The sequence below is a fragment of the Nilaparvata lugens genome, chromosome 4, assembly GCF_014356525.2.
Source record: "Nilaparvata lugens isolate BPH chromosome 4, ASM1435652v1, whole genome shotgun sequence".
In the NCBI taxonomy this organism is placed as follows: domain Eukaryota; kingdom Metazoa; phylum Arthropoda; class Insecta; order Hemiptera; family Delphacidae; genus Nilaparvata; species Nilaparvata lugens.
The window spans coordinates 61,049,847-61,065,423 of NC_052507.1; the positions used below are offsets into that span (position 1 = coordinate 61,049,847).

At 32.5% G+C, this 15,577-nt stretch overlaps 1 protein-coding gene and 1 non-coding gene across 4 annotated transcripts in view; both read left to right on the forward strand.

Moving 5' to 3' along the window:
• The window catches only part of LOC111054335 (rhotekin), a 171,407-nt gene that overhangs the window by 66,099 nt on the left and 89,731 nt on the right, over positions 1-15,577 (forward strand). The gene's annotated exons all lie outside the window — the stretch shown is intronic.
• Positions 13,495-13,578, forward strand: Trnal-uaa. The gene has a single exon. It is a non-coding gene; the product is annotated as a tRNA-Leu (tRNA).

Here is a 15,577-nt window from a genome sequence, read left to right on the forward strand (position 1 = left end):
ACTTTAGATTAGAAAGTTTGTTAAGGCATAGAGTTAACTGGGGTACAGTACTATAAGGTACTATAAGGTTCCATTAAGGACGGCAGAATGAATTTACGCATAGTTATAGCTGATTATATAGTTACAGCTTAGTTGAGGAAGCAAAGCCCACATAGGTTGGTGTTATGGCTGCTCCTAAGATGTATGTTAAAGACCATAACAACTAATTACTTTTTAATAGCAATATTATTGCCATTCCAATCAATGTTACTGCCTTCAGTTTGTTCTTCAGTCTGATATTGTAATATTTTTAAAATCGGTATTCTGAATAAATGGTCTCTTAGGCCTCATTATTCAATTTCTGAGTTCAAAAATTCCTTTAGAAAAATAGATAATTTACTTCACATACGATATTTGGAAGACCAAGAAAGAAATGGATGACAGTACAGGCCAATAGGGCCTAATCCTTGTAAGAAGATCATGAGGATGATGATGATGACTTCAAATACGATTCTAATGAAGGTATTCAAGAGTTTTGTGTTTCTTTTGTTGTGTTTCATGGGATATATTAACCGTTTCAAGTGAATAATTCAAAAAGTAACAAAAGAGTCATAAAATTTACTGAATTGATTTTACTCAAGGAAGACAGTTTGCAATTTTCAATGAAAGCTATCCGATTTATTACGTTAATTTAATGTTGTTCATGGATATGTAGTGAAATTACAGTAATACACAATTGGATCATAACTCCAATATCATGCATACCTGTATACTATGAGTAAGTACTCCAGTTTTAATGTGTTGTAATATAAGAGTACTTCGGTTGTATTGAGTTTCAGTTCAAACTTCCAACCTTACAATATCTAGATTACTAGATTACTTTTATGTGTCTATTCAAGCGTAGATATTAGATCAGCACCCTTTGTAACTAGTAATAATAGTTCACATTTCGAATAAATAAAATGGATAATTAGATACCGGTAAACAATAGAACTGTGAAGAAAACTATGATAGATCAATGTAAGTGATTGAAAATTATCTAGCACAGTATCATTCTATGAACAAAACATTACACTGGAATGGAACCGTTCTGAGTGTTTCAAGGTGTGGTGGTTTATAAGGTAATGTAAGAATTATTGTAATCTACATCTACATTCCTGGAGAGAATGTTTTTATTCGAAAAACTATCCAACAATTGTGAAGATTGTGTTATTGTTCATGTTTACCAGTTCCACTATAATAATTATGCATTTATAAAAATCAGCTCCTCCTGGAAATCTACTGGCATAAATGATAGGAAGGATAGAGTTCTTGGCATATTTTTCCTTTTTTAGTCATGGTGATCTAAATTATTAGATTTATTACTATTATTGATGTTGTGGAGCAAGGTTGGTGATAGATATGGTTTGTTTAAAGTGGAATTACATCGTGTAGGTTTTTATGGTGAGTTTGATAACATTGACATTTATATATCAACGTTAGATTTGTTTGGATTGAAATTGTTTCAGAATTGATTTTTTCTATCAACTTACGCCCACAATATTATTGTAATCTTGTACTTGGGTCAGATATTTTTCTGAAATAACTTTCTTTGACATTTTTCATACTTCTTTGACATTCACATACTTTCGGTAAAAAACAACTTGTTTGATTTCAGTTCTGAATTATGTTTGAGGTAGCTTATAGATTTATTTATTGTTGCGCATAATGTACATTGAAAATTCGTTAACTGTTTGGAATTTTGAAAGTATAGATTAAATCGATAAACTTTCAACATTGAATCAATTGACTGAGTCCTGAGTTTTAACTACATTTTTTCAAAATGAGTTTAACTAAAAGTATTTCTAAAAATACATAATGAAAGTTCAAGGTTGATTAATCTTTCCATAATCCTTTCTCAACATCTATTTTACTTCAATCTTATGAGATCCAAGTCAATAAACAACAGTGATGCTCTGTTGAAAGCCTTTCAATTCAATTAGGATTACTGCATTTCAATTTGCAGTAAATTACAATCAGGTTCTGATTCCTTATTATATATTCTCCTGCAACTCATTTCTCCCACGTTGATAGGATGCGGCCTCAAATATATCGTTCATTAGATGAATTTGCATAGAATGATATGCAGAGGATTTCCAACCCTCCACCCTTGACACTATAGGACACTCAGCTATAAATTCATGTGTTGATAACATTATTGAGCGCCAAAAATGTTTAATTCATGATGAGAACAATAGATTAATGCTTCCTTTATGAATTGTACACATTAACAGCGAAATGTGGAGGATTTCGCTTAGGAAAGGCATTATTCTATTCATAGAATTTTAATTATCTTCTCAACCTGACAATGCATGTACTGCAATCTTTCCTCAATAAATTTCAAAATTCAATTATTTTAGTATGATGACAGCTACACATTTGAATTTATTCTGAAATTTTGCATTCTGCTGTCAAAAATTTCATCTAATTTAAAATTATAATTCAGCAAATAAAAATTAAATGTATGGTACAATTTTATAGTAAACTAGCTGGCCCGGCGAACTTCGTACCGCCAAATAGTTAATGCATCTCATGACAAACTTTAGCTGGATGCACACCTGAGGAGGCGCGATGCGGCATTTTGCATCCAGATGCTTCTTGCTTATTGGTTTGAATGGAAGAACTCGCACACACTGAATCTGACATGGCGTGGAACGGTGTGATAAGGCAATCTCCATAAGATCAACACTTTGTATCACCAAGCCGCGCCACCTCAGGTGTGCTTAGCCTTAGCTTAATCTGATGCACTATATTTTCATGAAAATTCTCCAACAATCAGTATTTACATGTATATCTCAATATTGACTCCCTATGTGCTTACTTAGTTGTGCAACAGTTTGTATTTTTAGATATAGTTGAATGCAGCTTGCTGGGAAATTGAATGGTATATCTCCTTCCTGCTGATTTTCCCGTGCATATTCTAAATTTACACCATTTCGAGCTCTACGACCCAAGTTTGGACGTCGTTCGTACCGCGGTATCAGCAGAATCAACATTTTGTGTATCAGCAGGAAGAAAATAGAAAACAGATCTACCGACGGCTGTTGGATGACGCAATGATTATAACAGCTGAATTTTATTTCTGTGTGTGGCCAGCTCACAAATCTTCTCCCATAAGGATTACATGTGAACTTTGAAGGACCGTAGGAAAGAGTCCTGAAGTCGGATCATAAATTTGATAGGCCATAAACCTGCTCCTGAACCTAACAAACACAGCTAAACAAAATTATCAAATTCGGTGCACACATAAAAAAGTTATTGAATGTCAAAATTTGATGCTCAATTTTTATTTATCCTATTATAATTATTAAGCGAGCAATTTCTGATATATTTCTGGTTATTTATGTTCAACGGATCTCGAAAAACGGTTCTAACGATTTTCACGAAATTTGGAGCATAGTAGGTTTATGATGAAAAAAATTCGATTGCACTATAGTGAGGTTCAAGTTATAATGACAGTATTTGATCAACTTTGGTTTTGCTATTCTTGTCTATCATTCGACAAAGCCGGTGGTACTATCCTTTTCTAGGTCCACAACGATGCCAATTATGTTTTTGACAGTGTAGAAATATAATTAATTAATGCAGAGAATCGGCATCGCTATTCTTCTATCTTTATCCACTGCTATTATATTGTGGACCTCACTATAGGTCTCATTCTTGGGAAAACTCGCTGAACGACATTAAAAGGATAGTTCCTCCTTGGAAAACAGATGATAATTTCGTCGTCTCTCGATCTCAGAATATGCGTGTGCGTGTGTGTGAGAGAGGCAGAATTATTTCCAGCTGTGTAATAATAATCAATCAGCGAGAAATTTTACTCAGCTAGACAATTTAATCGACTTGATCAACATAATCTGATTTTTTGTCATGACATGATAATCCTCCTAAACTAGAGTATATCATAATTTTCAAAATTGATCATTATTTGACAATTTTAAGTGATTAGTGAGTGTTATTTTGTTATTCAAATTGATTTGTATATAATCTAAATTATATTTTTTTTGTTTTCAAATGTTTGAACAGAAAATTGAACCTGAATTCAAGTGTATGGAACATAACCTACTTTCTGGACTATTTATAGTGTATAAATCAAAATTCGGGAAAGAAACAGTTTTGGGCTGTGCCTGTTAGTACTTACGCAATCATTTTAAAGAATTGTGTTCGGTTTATCAAAAGTCAACAAATAAATAACGAGCGAAGCTCGGTGCCCCGATGTTATAGATGAAGTTTCCAATCCTGGACGCTTAGGAATATTCGATGAATTATTATTTCTAAAACTTCATGACTTACGTATAGTAAAGCTGCGTTTACACCGGAGTTAATACACAAGTTTTTAACATTTTTGGTATCAACTGATGTTAATAACATCATGTTGAGTTGCGTTTACACCGGAGTTGATAACATCAGTTATTAATAAAAAGTTGTCAACTTGACTGAATCGACAAAAAATTATCTTGAAAAAATTTGATAACTCATGTTTTCAACAAAAAATTCCTTGTTATTAACAAGATTTAAGTTATCCATCGAGAGTCGGTAACTTTTGTTAATAACAGGTTACTATCTTCCCACAACCCCCTCGCCCAGCATCCCTACCTTACAACTACAGCTGCAGACAAAACACTTGACAAAGTTATTAACTTTTGTTGATAACAAAACTAGCAGCGAAAAGAAAATGTTATTAACTTATGTTGAAAACTTTTGTTTTAAACTCTGGTGTAAACGCATTATAATTTATTTACATTATATCAGATGAAGATCATTATTTTAATGATCACACACATGTTTCAATTCAAATTTGAAGACAATTTTTTGCTTTTCATTACGGCTGTTATATCATATGAATAGTCTCGTTAAATGAAATCATATTGAAATCAATTATATTGATAACAAGATCTTTTTAATACAAGGATTTCTTTTGCTTTTTATTCCGGCTGTTATATCATATGAATAGTCTCGTTAAATGAAATCATATGGAAATCAATTATATTGATAACAAGATATTTTCAATAACAAGGAATTTTCTGTTAGAAACATAAGTAATTAACTTTTGTCAAGAGAAATTTTTGACGATTCAGTCAAGTTAATGACTTTTTGTTAATAACTCGTGTTATTAACTCCGGTGTAAACGCAGCTTTACTATTGTATGCTACTGTATCTGAGCTTCTGATCAATGCATTGTTTTGATTTAATTCATTTGTAAATGAGAATGTTTGAAAGTAAAAGTATATGGTGAAGAATGGAACACTGTTTTGTGTATAGTTTTAGCCTAATGTATCGATAACTTAACTTGAGATTGCCTGGAACTCTAGTACTAGTACAGGTATAGTTCACTCTTAACTATCAGTTTCCCTTATGAAAAACATCAATGCTTCTTATTCAACCGATGCTAACATCTTAAAGTGAATCTCATTTAAATTCTAATGTGTGTTCTAATGGACATACAAGTAGGTGCTACCATCTCGGGATAATAATCCGGATAAAGCTATCTTCTATTACTTTTTCAAAGTTTGAGGACCTCTGATAAAGCTCATAGACCACTCTGAGGAATTATGTCTAGATTCTTATAAACATATCCTTTTGAGTAGGATAGCTTCTAGTTTGAGGACCTCTGATAAAGTTCATAGACCAATCTGAGGAATTATGTCTGGATTCTTATAATCATATCCTTTTGAGTAGGATAGCTTCTAGTTTGAGGACCTCTGATAAAGTTCATAATAGACCACTCATTCTGAGGATTAAAGTCTTATCAACATATCTTTTCGAGTAGGATAGCTTCTACATATGCTGCCACTACTGCCACTAAACTGTAGCTTATTGGTGCAGTACCTTATTATTTCAGGGTTCCTTTTCTCATTATCTCTTGTTCAACATTTTTTCGTTACAAAAACAAAAATTAGTTGAACAAAGTTGAACAACTTGGTATTTACTGGAATGTTTACACACTTATATTGAGAGAATACATTTTGTTGTTTATGTCACGTAATCATAATATTATTTCTGTATAGTATAAGTTCAGACTTGGACAAAATATCCGTGTTGCCAAATTGTGCGAAATTTCAATCAATCCATGGAAGCCCATATGACAGGATGTATTCAATTCGACAGCACAGTCGATGCAGAGTGCAGAATTGTCAATTTGAATATTTCCAGTCTTGAAAAGATTGAAATTACGCACAATATGGCAACATGGATATTTTCTGCAAGTCTCAACTTTACAAACTTTTCCGGACAACTCCTGTACCGGTATCCTCCCAGGTGTATTATAAAAAATATTCAGTATTCAGTTACAACAACCACCAAAATCAAGATAGCTCCTACAAAAAAGGATCCTTGAATGCACTAGTTCTAAAATACTCTTTCAAATGAAATTATTTATCAATTTACATTTTGGCAGTAGTACAGAACTGATAGTGGCAACACACATACATGAGACGTGAGATGTTTTTGTTCAGTCCGCCACTGACATAGTAAACCACATAGTTGCAGCTCTCATATGTGATATGTTCCAAATCAGGAAACGTATGTTACGGTGCATCTGCCAACCCCCATATATGTGATCTTATGTGGAGAAAGTAATGTCAGATTTCACACGATCTAAGAATGCATTATTTTGCGTTTATATGGAGCGTTAGGGCTCTTACTTTCAGCCCGGGAATCCTCACAAACGGTTGTAATTTCTCCGCAGGCCTTTGTTAGAAACCTGTACGTGATGTGAATATTGAAATAAGTGTTGCAGTGATTTATTTTGTCGAGTGAATGTGTTTTCTGTTTACTATGAGTTGAATGGATTGGAAACTGTTCAAGTAGGCTAGGTGCGTGTCTATTTTTAATTTCCTTTGGTGAACTTGAGTAGGTATCTTGTTTCTGGTACCGTATCTTAAACTTATCGTGGTTTATTCCATAATTTTAAGAATATTGGTATAAATAGTGTTATGAATTGAAGCAAATTTACAATTTAATATATTGAAAAATAATAATTACTTTCAAAATGAGTATAATGCCACATATTAGAATTTCAGATATAATTTATAAAAGCCACATGCTACATTAATTCTATTTGTTTATTCAACTCCATTTTGAAATATAGAAAAGCAATCCAGTTTCTAATCAGGATTTTCATTAGAAAATGAACCGATGTTAAATAACATAGGCTAACCAACAATATCATAGTAGTGAAAGCTGTATAATCAATTGGAAATGAGTAAACGGATATATGGTTAAAAGGTAAAAGACTTATGAGGAGAATGTCACTCTTAGAGAATATATAGAAGTACTCATAAATATTCAATATTGAACAAGTGTTGTTCCAACCAACTTACTAGTAAAACTGTATTTTGCTTTAGATTGCTGTGTAAATAAACAAGTTACAACAACAACAGCACTCCACTACTCTTTAAAGGAACGCAAGGGGAAATAAGCATTTTACATAAATTGTGGAAATCGATAATATGTTGCGCAAAAAGTAACTTTCTTCAATATAAAAGTCTTGTTGGATTTCAAATAGCTGCCAAACTTGGTACAGCTTCAGTAGTAAACTTTTCATACTGATTCAGAGATCGAATGTCAAACGTATCGTAAATAAATTGTAAGTAATCACTTGAGAAACTTAGGTAAACATGTAAACAAGCTACTGTATTTTAAAATATCATTTCATTCAAGTTTGCTGAAGCATCTACTTAAAGGATGTGATACTCTGGATATCATTCTAAATTTATTATTATTTACATGAATAGTAGGCTGATGGCTGGTATGAACATTTTTTTTTTAATTTCTTTATGAATAAACATTTTCCATAATACTGAAGTAGATGTTTTAGACAATGAGTAAAATAGAAGATTGATCCAGATTAGAAGTTGAATGAGTTGAATGACTGACAAATTATTTTAATGTTGTAGTATGTCATGAAAGAAGAAGAAGAAGAAAAAGAAATGAAGTAAAGGAAAAATAAGAGGAAAGAAGAAGGAAAATTAGAAAAAAAAGGATAATGAGGAGGAGGAGATGAAGGAGAATGAGGAGGAGAAGGAAACGAAACGGGGAAATGAAGAGGAGGAGGAGAAGAAGAAGAAGAGAAGAAGAAGAAGAAGAAGAAGAAGAAGAAGAAGAAGAAGAAGAAGAAGAAGAAGAAGAAGATTGGTTGTTCAGCGTTTTCCACTGCTTATTATGAATGAGAATTAATATTTTTATAATACACAATAAACATGACGAATTGCCAACGTCTATGTGTGCGAGGGGATGAGGGAGTGTGTACACATCTGTTCCAATTTCCATCGGACTATTTTCATTCGGTTGACTATAGTTTAGGTTGATCCGATTAGGCTACCAAATTTCAATGTATTCTAGGTACATTGGGCAAATCTATGATCTAGTTCTAGGTGACTTCAAATCTAGGTGATCTATGGTAAAAATAGATTGACGAGGTGGTAAACTTGGTTTCGTTTTGGAATTTTCAAGCTCCATTTTGGAATGTTGAATTTGCCGACATTGATGTATGAATTGTGTTCAAGGCTGGGGCGTAGCCTGCTGCTGCTGTAACAGGAACATTTTCATTGAGATAATGAGAGTACAATTGTTCTAATTCGGGTTGAACTCAGGGCAAGGTCTCTTACAACCTCACCGCTAATAGCTGCCAACTGGATTGGCTGTATCCTCCACTTTACAGCAGACTCCGTTTTACAAGATGCAACGTTTTGATAAGGTAACATTTTCAGGGTTACTGGAGATTTCTAGGGCTGTATGCACCATTTCAGGTGCACGGAGATTGATCAGCTGTTGGTTTAAACCAGGAATGAACACGTTATACTAAATGTGACCATATCTTCAAGTGAACCGTCTGTTTTTCCGTTAGGGCTACTCTTGAAATATTTTTTTAATTCTCCAATCACTTGATAATGGCATCATATAGTCGAAACATTATGTGAGTAAACAATTTTAAAAAGGGTACTTAGATTTTTATTTTTATTTATTTTCAAGTGAACCTTACGTTTATCGTTTATCTTGAGTTGAACCACAAAGTAACTAACAACGTATTCTCTCTCTTTTCTGTGTTTAAACGTAGATGGTACATATGGGCCTCATCTTACAGTAGCTTGTAATCAAGTTCCTATGTATTGAAGCTCATAAGGTGCAGCTTATAAATATGATTAAATAAAAATTGTCAAAACCCAACAGATTTATTGATACTAAGACCGGTTTCGGTTGTTACACCATTGTCAATCGTTGATAAACATAGATCTGATAGAGTTTATCAGAGATTGACAATGGTGTAACACCCGAAACCGGTCTTTCTAAGTATCAATAAATCTGTTGGTTTTGACAATTTCCTAGTATTTTTATTTAATATTGATAATTACCACAATATCAACTTCTCAATTACACAAAAAGTTATAAATATGAAGCTATTTGGTGAATCCAAAGGAACATCCAGACTTTTCAAGGTATATTCGTGCTGTGTTTTTATATTATTTGGAATAATTTATATCATGCGAATTCAATATCTGTGATAAAATTGTAGGTTCTTAGAACTAAATTTTTTCTCTTACTCTCTTCAAGATTATTGTTGTTTGCATCCTTATTGCAACATTAGGAGCATTCCCAATATCAAGCAAATTAATCACTCAAGTTGATTTTTTTACATTGTATTCTCTCAATGTATAATACCTTATATTCATGCTTGATACTTGTGTTTGGGTTCCCAATGCAGCTTTGAAAATTTGTCAAAATTCTACTAGATTCACTTTTTTGTAAAAGAAGCTTTTCAGTATACCAACCATAAACATTATGTTTTTCCCAGCATCGTTCATGGTTACTACATTGATGCACTTCTGTGTGACCTTCTCGAAGGTCAAGGTTTATGTCAACAATCTCTTACTGCTTTCATATTTTGATCTTTCCATCGTATTAGTTGTATTTGAGCTTCACCAGTATAGGAACAGGAACCTGATCACAAGCACTATAAGCTTACTGAACACAATGAAACCACATTATCTACGCTTTTTTCTCTCATATAAAATGTAGTCTTCCACATCGACTATGAAGAGTACCATACCTTAGAATTGGATTGGACTGTGAGGCAAGATTATGGGTAGAAAATGGAGTGATAGGAAGAAGATGAAGAGATAAAAGAAGAGAACGATAAAGGGGAATAGAGAGAGTGAGAAAGAGGTAGAGAAGCAAAGTGATAGATTGAGGATTAAGATTCTATGTGACGGGTAGTGAACAAAAAGTGATAGAGCATGAAGACTTGAAAAATCAGTGCATTATACTGGTTGAACTACCGGTAGCTGTATTATACTCTAGGAGTGTCTGTGCTTGATACGTTTTGACCGAGCTGTGGTTCTTCCCAAAAAAGTATCACATCTTCTTTTCAAGTAAAAACTACGTGGTCATGGTTACTGGATATCAAGGATTTGTGAACTGAGAGTTGTTTTTTTTAGGAATATGACCACAATAAAATATTGTTGTTATTGTTGATGAGAATGTTGGTTTATTAATATCAAAAAATCTTAATCTGTAATATATAATTTGTATATTAATAGCTGAATATGATAAAGATAATTTATACTAGTTATTAGTTGTTTCACAATTTACTCTCAAACTAAAAACTATACTAATTGAAACTTTTCATTCTAAAAATAGTTGAGTAAGGTAATTTTTGATCTAAAATAGTTGATTGTTTGGATTTTTAGGATAGATACAGTAGCACTCTTAAGAAGTGCATTTTTATTTTCAAGCAGGACAGATGAATATTTTGGATCAACCAATTTGGTTTTGTGCTGGATTGTGCCTCAAATTATATTGGAATACATTTTGTTTCAATGAAAATAAAACATTTCTATGAGCTCCTAAGTAAGCCCTTACGTCTCTTCGGTACACCTTTTTATTTTTATTTAAATTGGATAATCTTTTCCAATATAATTATTGTTAAGATCATTATAAGAGTGAGAAAAAGTGGCAACTGATATTTTTAAGTGGTCTAATAAGCGAGTTATGGGTTGTTGAAGTCCTAAACTATGTTTTCTTTCCAGATCATAAACGGTTTAGAATTTTCCATTGGAGTTTTTTACATTCAGAATATCATTGGCTTTGTTCTAATATGCGTTTTTTCGTGAATATTCCTCTCAGTAATATTTAAAACAGTGATCAGAATAAAAAATCTAATATGAATGAAAAACTATTCAATTAAAGCTATCGTAGTGAACGTATTGATTACAAATACCGTAATGTCATTTAAAGATACTGAACATGAATCGAAATGGATAATAGGCCTAATCACTTGTTCACCTGTACTACAGTAACTTTAAAACTAGTACTATAGTTACTGTAACCTGTACCAGTTTTCATCAGAGCCTCTAGCGTTGTAGTTATTATCCATGTAACATGTTAGTAACTCTGTCCCTGTTGTCTGAAGAATAGTTACGAGCTCAATTGGCGAAATTCACTCTACCCTGTCAGTATTCCTTATTTTATAACATTAATGCTCCCCATTCAAACAATGCTGACAAGGCTCACTACAACGCCTGTTTGGTTTGGTTCATATGTTACAAAATAGTGTCTCATTGTTACCTGAGTTTCTCCTAATTTGATTATCGTTGCTGAGATAATAGGTCGATTATTGTTTTGCTGTCTCCATTCACATTCGATCAGTCCTCTTGTAGTCTTTGGCAACCGAGTGACCCACTTACCTGTATTCATCTTGGTGCAGTATTGTGTCCCTTCACATTTCCAAGGAAGATAGGCTTCTTGTTGTTTATCTGTGGTGTATTTGATTGATTCTTTGGATGCATCGAGGGAAAAATTTAGGGATATTGGGATGGAATGAAGTATTTTCTCCAGTTTCATAAATAAATCCAAAATAATAAATTTGAAATGAAGCATTTTATGCATTTTCCTAAAATAATAGTACGGTAAGTATTATGAGTATACATGGTAAATGAATATACAAAAATTAAGTTGCTGATTTGAATATATATAAATATCCAGCGGTAGCTTCAATATATTAAGATGGAAATCAATTTCATTCAATAGCACTTTTGAAAAATGTTCAAATTTCAGCATGAAGCAACACAAGTTTTACAAAGTAATCTGAGACAAATTTCTATGAAATAATTTCTGTAAATATTTACTAAAAATTTGATTTTTTGACAATATCTCAAGTCTCTTATATTATAGAATATAATGTTTTGACGAATGACTTTTCATCTTTTCACTCTGTATTCTGTAACAAAGATCATAAGATTTTTATCACTCTCATCTGAATTTGTATAATGTAGTTACTTATAAAAAATATATTTTCCATCCTGTGGTGTAAGAGATGTAATTATGATATAATATTATTGTTAATTAAATATAGAAAAAATTATACTGTAATGATGTTTTCCCAAACCTAGTCAACTCAATGTGTATCTAGGATAAATAGAGATAGGAGGACGGAGAATAGCAAGAATAGTATATAGAGTATATAGAGTATATAGAATAGCTATAAAATACTGTATATACTATCCTTGGGAGAATAGTACATTCTTTTCAGTGGCCACAGTCTCTGTAGCATTTTTTGTATCTAGCGCCATCTGTGAATGAAACATTGAATCTCTTGTCTTGAAGCAGCGTCATATCTGAACAATTTCTATTTCCTTTCTTTGCAAGCAACTGTTTTCATACTAACTTACAAATAACATAACGTTTTGCCTTTTCTCTAAATGTTTGCATAAAATATGTACATTTCTCTAAATCCTATAATTCGTCTACAATACAACAGCAATGTACACTGTATTATTTTAATGAATCATTACTATTATCATTCTGGTTCTGGAACATTACGAGTATTATTCTTGTACATGTTTTGGTGATACTGTGTAATGTCTAACATTTTATTAATTCTATTGCGATTATTTTAATTTTCATTTCTTGCCTTTTTTGCACGATTCATTAATTTATGGTTATTTATGCAGTCTAATTTTAACTATTCCCTTTTCAATTCAACAACACATCATTACACTTGATGATTTTTTATTCAATTTTACTTTCGAATCCATTTTGTTCTAGTCTATTCATTTCACTTTTCATTTTCCTCCTATTATAACAGTACTTTAACATGATTTTTATTCCATTCTCCTTTCGCATCTCATCCATTTTACTTGATTCTATACTATACCTGAATTGCTTCCATGATATACTTGTACTTTCTATGTTAGTTCACAGTCAATAATTTTCCAATTGTCGATAGACCTTTAAATACCTCAATAATAAATCAGATTAATCTAAAAAGTGTAAAAACCATTGTGAAAGAAGGTTGCTGTTTAACATCCCCAAGGTAAGTGAAGTTCCCAGAACACCCCATCACAAAAGATACGTCCATTCGTCCATTCGTAATAAAGCCTACTTTGACAGGGGTGAATTATTTTGGCATAAGATTATTCATGTTAGCTAGGGATGCGCCGTACTATCAATGCATAGGCCCGAAGCGTTATCAATGAAGTCAGGTTGGCCGAGTGGTCTAAGGCGCCAGATTTAAGCTCTGGTTCTCAATCGAGAGCGTGGGTTCGAACCCCACACCTGACAAAACTTTTTTATCTCATAGCTCATCGATTAGTCCGATTAACCGATTACTTAGTTGAATTTGATAATAATATATTGTGGGTGAATTTAATTGTTAGTAGGAAAGGAATCGTTAAATTAATTTTATTTTTGTAATTAAGAATAAGATATTTAGAGTGACTTTTTGACAATATCTCAAGTCTCTTATATTATAGAATATAATGTTTTGACGAATGACTTTTCATCTTTTCACTCTGTATTCTGTAACAAAGATAATAATATGAGAGTGATCTGAGAATTTATAATTTAGTTACTTATAAAAAATATATTTTTTATCTTGTGGTGTAAGAGATGTAATTATGATTTAATACTATTGTTAATTAAATATAGAAAAAAATTATACTGTAATGATGTTTCCCAAACCTAATCAACTCAATGTGTATCTAGGATAAATAGAGATAGGAGGACGGAGAATAGCAAGAATAGTATGTAGAGTATATAGAATAGCTATAAAATCTATATATATAAAAGCGAAATGGCACTCACTCACTGACTGACTGACTCACTCACTCACTCACTCACTCACTCGCATAACTAAAAATCTACCGGACCAAAAACGTTCAAATTTGGTAGGTATGTTCAGTTGGCCCTTTAGAGGCGCACTAAGAAATCTTTTGGCAATATTTTAACTCTAAGGGTTGTTTTTAAGGGTTTAAAGTTCGTCTTTTAGCATGTATATTCTTCTTCTCCCAATCTCTTAATTATAATTGAAATTTCCATATCATATGTTACTATAGAACTATAATCTAGATAGAGTACCTCTTCAAAACAGTTGTTAACTGGCAACTAAATTAATAATTTTGTCAGGTTGGCAATAAGTTGAGTTGACTTTGTTAGGTTGGCACCAAGTTGAAGATTTAAATGCATTTATCGCGGAAAAATTGATTGGGCACTGCTACTTCAATCCTGGGAATATTATATTACTAGCAGTCAGACTCACTTCGCTCGCCATATCCGTTTAGCCAGACGTTTAGTCTGGACCCCCGACTGGATTGTCCTAACATAATGATAAAAATGCCCAAATGAAAAATGCAGGCGAGCGAAGCGAGCCTGCTGATCTTATTCTTGGACGATCCAGTCGGGGGTCCAGGGGGCGGAGCCCCCTGGCTAGACGGATATGGCGAGCGAAGCGAGCCTGACGGTTAGTACTGTATATACTATCCTTGGGAGAATAGTACATTCTTTTCAGTGGCCACAGTCTCTGTAGCATTTTTTGTATCTAGCGCCATCTGTGAATGAAACATTGAATCTCTTGTCTTGAAGCAGCGTCATATCTGAACAATTTCTATTTCCTCTCTTTGCAAGCAACTGTTTTCATACTAACTTACAAATTAATAACATAACGTTTTGCCTTTTCTCTAAATGTTTGCATAAAATTTGTACATTTCTCTAAATCCTATAATAAGACTACAATACAACAGCAATGTACTGTATTATTTTAATCAATCATTATATATTATCATTCTGGTTATGGAACATTACTTTGAGTATTTTTCTTGTTCATGTTTTGGTGATACTGTGTAATGTTTAACATTTTATTAATTCTATTGCGATTATTCTAATTTTAATTTCTTGCCTTTTTTGCACGATTCATTAATTTGTGGTTATTTATGCAGTCTATTTTTCCCTTTTAACTATTCCCCTTAACTATCCCTTAACTATTCCCTTTTCAATTCAACAACACATCATTTTTACACTCTATAATTTTTTATTCAATTTTACTTTCGAATCCATTTTGTTGTAGTCTATTCATTTCACTTTTCATTTTTCTCCTATTATAACAGTACTTAACATGATTTTTTATTCCATTCTCCTTTCGCATCTCATCCATTTTACTTGATTCTATGCTATATCTGGGTTGCTTCTAAGATATACTAGTACCTTCTAAGTGAGTTTAAGTGAATCTGACCTATAAATACATCAATAATAAATCAGATTAATCTAAAAAGTGTAAAAACCATTG